Source organism: Lissotriton vulgaris, chromosome 8 (assembly GCF_964263255.1).
Source record: "Lissotriton vulgaris chromosome 8, aLisVul1.2, whole genome shotgun sequence".
NCBI lineage: Eukaryota > Metazoa > Chordata > Amphibia > Caudata > Salamandridae > Lissotriton > Lissotriton vulgaris.
In genome coordinates, this window is record NC_141696.1 from 212796224 (window position 1) to 212808427 (window position 12204).

Below are 12204 nucleotides of genomic sequence, written 5' to 3' on the forward strand. Positions count from 1 at the left end.
ACAGGTGAGGTCCACGCTGAGTTTGATGACAGAATGGGAGGAGGTATTGCTCTCAGTTCTGAGAGAGAAAAGAAGCATAAATTGGCTACAATTGGCATGGATAGCATATGAGCACAGCTAGAGTGTTTATTAAATGTTGTAGATGGCACAGAAGACAAGCTCATCTCTGTTCCTGAGAGTGCCTGTGTACCCACTTAAATATGTGTCTAAAAGCAGAGTTCGGAATTAAACTAAGTGTATTGTCACAGTAAGGGTTAACGCTACAAATGTCATTATACATCCCAGAAAAAAAGGGAAGGCCTCCCTGCTTGAATACATTCAGTGGAACCAAGGGCCAAATGTACAAAGGGAATTTTCTGTCACAATTGGGCCGTTTGCAAACGAAAAAATGCTTTTTTACATGTACCAAAGCCTATTGGTGATTGAGTAACCTATTACTGAATCGCCAATAGGCTTGCGATTTGGTATTAGGAAAGGGCATGTTAGGGTGTCTCTTCCTAATACCGACTTGCAGTGGCATGTGTTAATGTTTTGCAACTGAAATGCGCTTGCAAAACATTTGCATTCTACCACCAACTCCGAGTTCCCCTTTGATGTTGTTGAACGCCTTTTTTAAGATCATGCAGTGATCCCACAGACCACTGCCTACTCTTGAAAGATGAAAAGAAAACATTTGATATTTATTTTTGAAATGCATCCCATTTTGCTTCAAGGAAGACGGGCAGCATTTAAAAAATGCTTTATTGAAAAGCAATCACAGTCTGCTGACCCCAGCAGGCCACCATCCCTGTGATTTTAGCGATCCCCAATAAGTCGTAAACTGAGACCTACCTCAAGAATATTAATGAGGTAGGTCTATTGCAATCACTGCGATTTCAAAAATATGTTATAGACACATTAGTACATAGGTGTTTGCGATTCCTAAATAGAGTATCACAAAAACTAGCTACTTGGTAGTCACAAAGCCAGACCCATGTACATCTGGCCCCAAGTCTTTCATTTTTCTAAAAAATGCTGGTGTTCAACTCATGTGCAATGCAATTTATTAAAATGGTGACCTAGTACTGTTCTGACAGCAAAGTCTGCCCAGTGTTGGAGTCAATAATCATAGACAGCCACATACAAGCAGGAGAGCTAAGTGAACTCACTATTGGTAAAGTACTTTCATCCGCTTGAGCCTACCTTAGGATAAAGGTGCAAGCTCGGTTCTATCTCACCAGGATGGAGGCAATCGTTCTAGCATTCTAGAAAGGCATACTAAACATGATGATATAATTTATTAAATAAAGGCTTGAAGAAATCTGACCACATCACTCAAGCCCGGAGGGAATTACACTGGTTCAACCTTCAAGCCATCATCTTCTTCACATCTAGCAGTGTCACCAATAAAACCATGAGAGATGGCACTCTTGAAACGTGGTAGAGAAAACTATCATCCCAAAACGACAGTATCACACAAAGAGCTCAAGAAGTACATGAAGGAAAAGATTTGAAGGCAGGTCTTTTTCATCTATGAACCAAGGATCTGCAAATCTGGAAGAAACTGACCCATCCATTCAAAAAGCACTTCCTTCCCCCAGATTAGGAACTTATGAACTACCTATCTCTAGTAAACGATCCTGAATCATAGTACTGGCTCCACCCTCACTGTGCAGCACAAACCTATCTGTGAACCTCTTCAGCTAAGTTTGTTTTATGTCAACATAGTTACATCCATATTTACATACATAACATATAATGTAAGTATTTGTAAAGCGCACGTTCATCCGTAGATATCTTGGCACTGAATAACAGATGTTTATTGTTACCCAACTCAATGGTACTAATTTTATCGACCTCAGATAGATGAAAGTCTGAGTGGACCTGCCGGGATTTGAACGTGTGACCATGAGGTCGAACACAGGCCCCTGTAGTAGATGCATTAGTCCACTGAGCCACCAGATTTGTCTTAATTGCATAAAGCTTCCTCCCACATGCAGAACAGACCAGGTACTGGCACATCTGAGAGGGATAAGTCTCGAAGGCACAAAGGGATGTTTACATTTGTTGCACAGTACTTGACAAATTATAGCTTCAGCTATGCCATGTTGCCACAGCTGATAGTGTAACAATGATAATAATAATAGGATGAAGATGAAGAAAATCAACAAAACAATAATAACAATATGTATAATAATAATAATAATAAAAAGAAGAGGAAGAACAATAATAATATTAATGATAATATTAATAATTATGGTCTATTTTATACTTCATATTGAGTTTATAAACTAAAGGATGAGCTCTACAGGATAGATAAAAAAAGGTCTAAAAAGAGGAAGAACTTGTTATTTGTTACCTCAATATTAAATATATCAATTTTGGGGATTGAATCATGATTGTTTAAAGAAATCTTTATTAAAAGATTTTTTTATTAGTCCTCATATTTGACAAAGACCAAGAGCGAGATCTGTTCAAAGGTCTGAAGGATCTGAGCGCCATTTTTTCCTTCTTAGTTTATATTATAGGTATTGCTATCCTGCAGTCAGGAAGACAACTAACAACAAAAATTATTCACTAAAAATGTTTACTCATTCGGGTTTTCAGTACAAATCCTTAAGGCAACAATGCTGATGAAGAGCAAAAGACAATGAATTGGTCAACAAAGAACAAGAAATTGATTAAAAGAAATTGATTAAAAGAAAGAACCAACTAAATTATTTATCTTCAATAAGTACCAAATATATTTTATTGTTATTTCAGAAATAAATTCAATCATACTATTCCTGTCAGGTCTACAGTCACACTCTCATATAGTCCGCATTCAGATTTAAAAACAACATTTAAATGACAAACAATTGTACATAGATATTGATTTTAGTGTTTGTTTTCATGAACAATGTGGCACAATAATGCTTCACTGTTGTATTCTACGCGCGTTTCGGCACTGGAAGAGTGCCTTTGTCAGGAAAGGCCACAGTCAGACAACGATGATATCCTCTTATCACGGGAGCGATCACCCTAATCTGTCTCTCAATTATAAAACACAGTCTCTGCTGCAAACTGAAATATTTGCAAAATTAATAAGGAATGCACCAATTGCAGAGATCTCAGATGTAGATACGTCACACGGTATGCAATATTGGCGTAATGGTGTTTTATGACAAGATAAAGCCGGAAATGAAGGGATAATCACAATACAGGAGATGTTTTTAAAAAAGGATAGTTTTTGTAAATGCAACATGTGCCCCGGTGTTGAAGGTGAGCCCATAATTCTATCGATGCCCAGGCTGCTGGCGCAAACCGCCTCTTAGTTCCCATTCTGGATAGTTACCAAAATAAAGAGACGGGCGCTGGGAGCAGGAATCAAGAACGGAGTTTATTTCTCATGAGGAGAGCCAGTCATTTCGGACACGAAACACAGTGTCTTTCGGGAGGTGCTCTAACAAGTGAGCGTGAGACTCTGGCTTTTATACATTTGCAGAACATTTGATGATACAATCAGGTCAGTGTGTCGCAAAAGGAAAACATTCCTATAATCCTCGTGATGATCCTACTCCACATACGTTCACAATGGGGACCCTTGACCTGCTGATAAGAGGGAAGGGCGATCGTGCAGCTGAGTGTGTCGTAGGATGTGTGCGCCTGATCATGGCCCAGGGGGTGGGGTGGCTGGGCATACAATAAGGGCAGTAAATGGTATCTCCTGGCTTAGGCGATGGCCTCGGACATGTGTGGTCAGCCGAACTCTGGGAAGGGGTCATCAAAGGAGTGGTATTCATGCCTGCGTGGACAATCGAGCGCGGAGGGAGGGCTCGTCAATAGAGGGGCATTCATGGAAGGGAAGGAGGTGCTGGTCAGGCGCGGCCGTGATTCTCAAGGACAGGGCTTTGCGAAAGAAGAGGGTTTATGACTTGCTCATATGAGGAGAAGGAGGGGGGGGTCAGGGTGCATGCAGGGCCAGAGTCGCGCAGAGAGAGAGAGAGAGAGAGAGAGATCTTATGACCTGTATATGAGAGAACAGGGGCAGTCAGATACAACTGGGGGGCTATGTCAGCTGAGGCGAAGGGTGCCTCTTCAAGAGGGAAATGGGGGGGGGGTGCCTGGGTCAAGCAGGAGGATTGCCTTTCATGGCAGGGTCGCGCAGAGTGCCGGGTTTCATGGTCTATGCATGTGGGAGTGAGAGAGGGGGGGGGGTGCTCAAATGCGCGCAGGAGGGAAGCCAGTGATTCTAATGAGTGGGCAAGAGGCCAAGGTGCCTAAAATGGCTATCATGTACACATGGGTATAGGCCTTTGCGGGCTGAGGGATGCAGTCAATGCTTTACAATATTCATGGTGCGTGCAGGGAGGGGAGTGGGAAAAGGGAAATGAACGTTGCCTATGTACATCAATACTTCTTATTTTCTACAGTCGCCCCTTTTTACATAGCAAAGTTCATTTTTACAGTCGATGAAGGTACATATAAACAGGTGCGATCGAAGAATTTGCATTTGTCAATACTAACATATGTCATACAATCATGGACAGTTGATGTATTTGGCAGAACGCAGCACATAGGGGATGGCATTTGTCGAGTTCCTATCATTCCAAATCACTACATAGCAAGAATGTTTCTGACTTTAAAATTTGACCAATGAACATTTTGACCAAGTAGTCAAGGGAGGAATTCGGTTCAATACGCAAGATCTCTTCGTCACAGTGTCTTTTATCAGTGAGCCATCACTGGTAGGCTCTAGTCCGTGTCCTTTCGTTGGCGCTGTTGAGCACCCGCGGTGGAGCTATAGGTCCAGCTCTGTTCTATCCTTGCGCGTTGCAGGGTGCGGTCAGTCCTCTGCTGTTAGACCACAGTCCTGTTCCCTAACCAATCCTTTGAGTGGCGCCTTAAGCTTGGCACCTATATTTCCGCGGTGTAACCCCATTTCCATCTAGATGCTGTTCTTCCTTTCAGCAGAGAGTCGCATGGAAAAGAGGGTGTGCTGTTTCGTTAGTCGATGGGAGTGAGAGGGCGGAGTGGGGGCAGATTTTCCCGGGACACACCAAAGGGACCAAGGGAGCAATGGGTGACAAGCAAGCAGGCCCATCAATCGGGCTTGAAAAGAGGGACGGAGGCTCCAGGCACACGTGGGTTGGCGGACAGAGAGCTTCAGGACAGCCCTTCATTCTTTCTTTTACCGCTTTTGAGAGTGCTGCCTCGTCCCGTTTCTTGTTGTCCTGCGGCTCCACCTTTGGTTGAGGTCGCATGTGTCTCATGATCTGCAGCCACGCTGTGCGTCACATCCGGCCCTTCTCCTCCGGTGATTGAGTATCTTTAAATGGGTAAAAACAAGTTTTAGAGAACTGGCAGGAGAAGAGATTTTTACATATGAATTCCACTCGCAATCCTAGCACCTGGCGTTATGCTCATTGGTCATAGTCAGAAGTCTATTACCATGAAGTAAGTAGGTGGGTATTTCTACTGCGTTCGCACCAAGTCTAATCGGCGTTCGTTCATGACATATATGGACAGAGGTCGGACTCTTATTACCTGCGTATTTCAACAAAAACCCCAAGAATGACAACATTCAGGAGAGACTCGTCCTTCTAATTCGAGCCTTAACAGTCTTACATTTCCCTTTAGAGCTGGCTAACTCTTTAAAACAAAGCGGGGGTGCAATCATTGAAAGACAGAGCCAAACATGTTTTTCTCGAGGGGCGGCAGTTACTCATGGTCATCAGATATCTATATATATATCGGGGACAGCAGCTGGGGTCGATCAAGTGGGGCGGGGATGCTTCGGGCATTCGTGCTTGGGTGCAAAGGGGTGGGGCAATCTGGGCATTGGCGCTTGTCTCTAACAATAAAAATTAGGATGCCATTGACATATAGTTCCCCTATAAAAGGCCAAATTGGGGGACCTTAGCCGTCTTACCTGTCCTTTCCTTCTCAGCCAATTCAAGTTCATTCATTTTGCAGAAAGGAGAGGTAGTAACATGGCGAGATACAGTCATTTTAGTTTCGGTCAATTTCGCTGAACACCTTCGTGTTCAATATGTATCAAATCAGACTGGTGCCGGTGGGGCACAAATTTACCAAAAAGAGGGAGAGGAAATAGAGAGACTCTCCTAGAGAGTGAGAGTCGTCCGCAATCTAAACGAGCCATTCGGTACACGTATGACATGTAGAGAGAGAGAGGAAAAAAGGGTGGAGAGAGAGAGAGACGTGTACGAAAATAGGTCATTTAGTGCGCTCACAACACAGAACAGCAAAGGTCGGGTATCATGCAGATATAGACAGAGGGGAGACATATATTCGTACGTTACACACACACAAACTCGGACAGGGAAGACGGCACATGTATTACACATATACAAGACATTCACAACAAGACAGAAAACAATTGTTAGTCTACAACATCTTTTTTATATATATCCTACGTATCTTTTACTATCCTATTTATCTACGTGCTTAGCTCTTTCTGCCCTCCCCCCTTTTCCTTCTCGTTTGTCACGCCTGCGAGCGTTCCCAATTACCAATACTCACACCTCGGTTGGTTGATCGGAAATTAACCTGGTCGTGCTAGTTACCCATGGTTGGATCTTAAACCGTTTTCTGTTCCCTCCTTTGGTGGGAAGTTCTCCAGGCTGAGGCAACGGCAAGTATTGATCGGTAAAACAGCCGGACAGCTTGGCTATATCTGTAAGTGTGAGAAAGGGGGCAGTGCATTTTGAACATCGGCAACATTTCTAACTTCCTAGGCTGGTGGTGCCGTGGCAACCCTTACCCGTACAATTTTTCTTTGTCCTTTCCCTACCTAGTCAAAACGTCCAGTTATTTCATTTAACGCATCGTTTCTAGTCAATTTTGTTTTTGTCATTCAGTACTTGTCCAGTCTCTATGTCAGTCCATCCTCCCGTTGCTATGTTCTAAGGAGGAACAGTCATGTTTAAGTCTACGTCTTTTAAAAACTTTTATTTGTCCTAAGGACCATGCTCACATTCCCCTTCTCCCCCTCTCATCGGCGGTTCGGTCGTCGTCCATCCATACATCAGTCAGTGTTCCGACGTGACCTGCAGAAGGGAGGAAAAGAAGGGGTGGGGGGGCAACATTCAAAACCTCATCAACGTGCAGTAATCCGGAAACGCTTTACCTACCACATACTCGACCTATTTTCACGTAGTGCATTTCCCTACCATCACGGCGTTTAAGCCCAGATGGACCAGAAAGGTCAGACAGATAATCATTGACGATCTGTGCGACATGAGCTACTTGGTCGTAACCCCTTTTCATCGGGTACAAGGGTGGCGGTCAGGTGGCATTTCTGTGGTGTCGTTTTTAGGGCTTCTAAAGCACCTTTCCGGCTGCCTGTCACACATAGTGTGGCTGCTAAATATCGGGTCCTTTTTAACCTTTAGCCTTCATCATACTTTCTCGTTGCTCATAGTAGTAATACATTCAAAACTCATTAATGCAATCCGCTACAACGATGCTTTCGTTTCCAAAATACCTTTAATAAAGAGGGTTGACACATAAATACAGGCCTACAACCCGGTGGGCTAGCCACGGAGCAGATTGGAACTGTACATGGGAAGAACGAAGCTGGTGGCAGTTCATTGCATAAAGTGCGGCAGTGCAATAAAATCATATTAAACTCCCCTACAGAGCAAGCATGATGCATGTCAGTAATTCATCTTTAATACATTCATAAATACATCATCCAATAATCATTCATTACCTTAAATTACACCAATTCATTTTCCAACTCATAAACAGTACCCACCCTTAAGTCAATTCATTGTCCAAGCACATACTCAATATCCTTCATATCTACTTTCATTATCCAAACGTTATATATCTCGGGGTAAAAAGCTTGCGCAATCAGGGTGCAACACAGTTCATTAAAAACGTCTCATTTTGGGTCGGCGCCATTTTGGGTGGGGTCAGGCAAGTTCTAGCACAGTCAGAGTGTCTCTAGTCTCGCAAGGTTGGCCCAGAACTTTCCATTGGCAGTTCAGAAAGTCTCGTGCAATGTGGTTAACAGTCTAACAATATGGACCATGAGTCAAAGAGTGGGAAGGGCGGCAACAATTTTCCTACCGGGTCATTCTGGTGTTCCTCCGGAACTGAACAAGCCTGTGCCGTGGCGGCATCTTAGCCATTTCCGATCCGAGTCTGGTGCCGGCAGGAGTAGCACCGATGTCGTGGTTCCCAGTGAAGGGGGCGGGGGCACCCATGCAGAGGGTCGGGGGCCCCCCGGCTCTTATAGAATCTTCAAGGTCGAGGAGAGGCGATATGGAGCGTGTGCCCGTCCTGGGCAGAAGACCTCTTTTTGATGTTGACCCTCTTTAAGCGAAGAGTGTTGGGGTGTCGCTGGAAGCCTCCACCTGGAGGGAGGTGGGGGAGGGTCGTTCGCGGCACCTCCCCCTTCCAGCGACCCCGCGCCGTTCCCCGGCTCCATCGTTTTCGACATTGGCCGTGCCAGCCATTGATGATGGGGGGGGTGGTCGGCGGCTGAGGCAAGACAGCCCCCCCCTTCCCTTGGCGACATGTGGCGGGACTACCTTCAACTCTCCAGGGAGCGTGGAATGTGGCGGGACTGCCTGCACCTATGCAGGCAGGCGGCGAATTTGGCATCTGGCGGGACTACTTGATTTGCCGCCGTTCTTGCCTTGGCTTCGGCTCAGGACCAGCAGGCGATGGCATGCGGCGAATTTGAAATGTGGCGGGACTACTTGATTCGCCGCCGTTCTCGCCTTGGCATCGGCCTTTGGCAAAAGCCGGATCGGGTGAGAGAGAGGGGTGGTCGGTGGCCGAGGCAAGACAGCCCCCTCTCTCCCCACGGCCTGCAGGGCGGCAGAAGGGAGAAGACGGAGAGGTCCTTGTCATCCCTTTTGGACCGCCTGCCCAACATCATCTCCTCCTGACCGTGGGCAGGCGAGTCCCTCGTGCCTCCAGGCCTCGCCTTCCGGATGGGCGTAACCGCGGACCTGTTGCACTTCGGGAGCTTCCGGAACGGGGGTAGGTACCTATTGAGTTGTTTCTATTTCATGTGACCGTTATTTGGGCGGGGCGGGCAATGAGGCAGACATGTTGGGAACAGGAACAGGCAGTGAAGCCTAGCTACCTCGTGGCTACGTTCTGCTATCGAATCTTCTCGCCATTTTACATTTCTTATTACGAACTACTTCTAATGTTTCTTATTTTTGGTGAAGTCAAAAGCTCATCAGGGGGTTACTGACTTAGCCTGATTTCTTTTTATTTTTCTTTCTCTTCCTTAGCGTGTTTCGAGCTAAAGCTTTCTGTTAGTAGGGAACGGTGATCACTTCATATTTTTATGTGTCCTTTTCACTAGGGGGGTACGTCTGGACGGACCAGACGAGTCCCCTCCAATAAATGGTCCGGGGTGGAACGAGATTATCGATCAAAAGGGGGACATATATTCCTTCATTAGGGTATCATCCTGGACAGACCGAGCGATGTACTTCCACTTACTAGGGTAGCCTCCTGGACGGACCAGTCGGTCTATTTCTATTAAATGGCCCATGAGTAGAGAGCATATGTCCTCCATAAGAGTAGTCTCCTGGGCGGACCATGCGAGCTACCCCACAATCACCAACCAGTGGGGAGTGGGTAGGACTGACGAATTCACAAAGGGGCATAACCTACCCTTTTCTACTTGCAAAGACTAGATAGAGTGTTTCTATTTCACGCTGTTTGCAAATAGAAAATACCTCAAACGAAACAATTCCTGGAACAACAATGTCCAGGCAACCAACCAATCAATGGGGAGAAAAACAGGCATGACGGATTACAACGGGGACAAATGTCTGCATTACCTGCCCTTCGCTATCCATAAAGGGAACAGAATATTCCTATTCGTCTCTGTTTGTGGACAGGGAAGATCTCAAAGAGCAACAATCGATTATTAATCGACTTCAAACAACAATCAATCATTAATCGACTTCAAGCAACAATCGATTATTAATCGACTTCAAACAATCAGTGGGGAGAAAAGTAGGCATGACGGATTACACCGGGGACAAAAGTCTGCATTACCTACCCTTTTCTATCTGCAAAGAGGGACGACGTTCCTATTCGCCGCTGTTTGCAAACAGAGAATGTCTCGTTCTCAAAAGAGAACCAATATGTCAAGTAGCCTTCAAAGCTAAATGAACCAATACCAACAATGCCAGTATACAAATACTGGTTTTCAATACAAACAATCAATCAATCAGGTGGACAGAGCCACCCTACCAATCAGGCGTAAAAACACCCTACTTAATCTTACCCGGACCGGACCATACGGACAGTTCTTCGACTCCCTCCTCCAGCGCCCGATCGTTCTCTTACTCCATGTAGCATTCCTGTGGGATTCCAGTCAGGACAATAGGTCACTCAAGAGAGGTCCGTTCAGAATTGGTGAAGTTCTGTCGATCGGCAGCCGGGCTAGGGCCCTCTCAAGGCAGGTATACTCCGATCATTTTAGACGTTCACTTCTTCGTCTGGATCTCTCTTACCGAACCCTATGTCACTGATGGACCCCGCGTTGGGACGCCAATTGTTGAAGGTGAGCCCATAATTCTATCGATGCCCAGGCTGCTGGCGCAAACCGCCTCTTAGTTCCCATTCTGGATAGTTACCAAAATAAAGAGACGGGCGCTGGGAGCAGGAATCAAGAACGGAGTTTATTTCTCATGAGGAGAGCCAGTCATTTCGGACACGAAACACAGTGTCTTTCGGGAGGTGCTCTAACAAGTGAGCGTGAGACTCTGGCTTTTATACATTTGCAGAACATTTGATGATACAATCAGGTCAGTGTGTCGCAAAAGGAAAACATTCCTATAATCCTCGTGATGATCCTACTCCACATACGTTCACAATGGGGACCCTTGACCTGCTGATAAGAGGGAAGGGCGATCGTGCAGCTGAGTGTGTCGTAGGATGTGTGCGCCTGATCATGGCCCAGGGGGTGGGGTGGCTGGGCATACAATAAGGGCAGTAAATGGTATCTCCTGGCTTAGGCGATGGCCTCGGACATGTGTGGTCAGCCGAACTCGGGGGAAGGGGTCATCAAAGGAGTGGTATTCATGCCTGCGTGGACAATCGAGCGCGGAGGGAGGGCTCGTCAATAGAGGGGCATTCATGGAAGGGAAGGAGGTGCTGGTCAGGCGCGGCCGTGATTCTCAAGGACAGGGCTTTGCGAAAGAAGAGGGTTTATGACTTGCTCATATGAGGAGAAGGAGGGGGGGGTCAGGGTGCATGCAGGGCCAGAGTCGCGCAGAGAGAGAGAGAGAGAGAGAGAGATCTTATGACCTGTATATGAGAGAACAGGGGCAGTCAGATACAACTGGGGGGCTATGTCAGCTGAGGTGAAGGGTGCCTCTTCAAGAGGGAAATGGGGGGAGGGGGGTGCCTGGGTCAAGCAGGAGGATTGCCTTTCATGGCAGGGTCGCGCAGAGTGCCGGGTTTCATGGTCTATGCATGTGGGAGTGAGAGAGGGGGGGGGGTGCTCAAATGCGCGCAGGAGGGAAGCCAGTGATTCTAATGAGTGGGCAAGAGGCCAAGGTGCCTAAAATGGCTATCATGTACACATGGGTATAGGCCTTTGCGGGCTGAGGGATGCAGTCAATGCTTTACAATATTCATGGTGCGTGCAGGGAGGGGAGTGGGAAAAGGGAAATGAACGTTGCCTATGTACATCAATACTTCTTATTTTCTACACCGGATGAAGAAGTCTACCTCACGCTTCAATAGTGCGTGAGGACACTAAAATCGGTATCTATGGACAATTGTTTGTCATTTAAATGCTGTTTTTAAATCTGAATGCAGACTATATGAGAGTGTGACTGTAGACATGGCTGGAATAGTATGATGGAATTTCTGAAATGACTATTAATAAAATATATTTTTTCCTTATTGAAGATAAATGATTTAGTTGGTTCTTTCTTTTAATCAATTTCTTGTTCTTTGTTGACCAATTCATTGTCTTTTGCTCTACATCAGCATTGTTGCCTTAATGATTTACACTGATTCATGTAGCCCAGCCTTAAGGAACTTTCATTTCATTAGCAGGAGGCCTCTTACTTTACATTACTTATTGGGGCTTTTACTACAAATTTGCACCATAAAACTGAATACAATACAGACAGATCATGTTGAATAGTCTTTGGACTGCTGCAGACACTTTGAATTAGTACAAGTTCAGAAGATTCTTATTTGTTACTCGGTGAAGCAATATAACCTCAA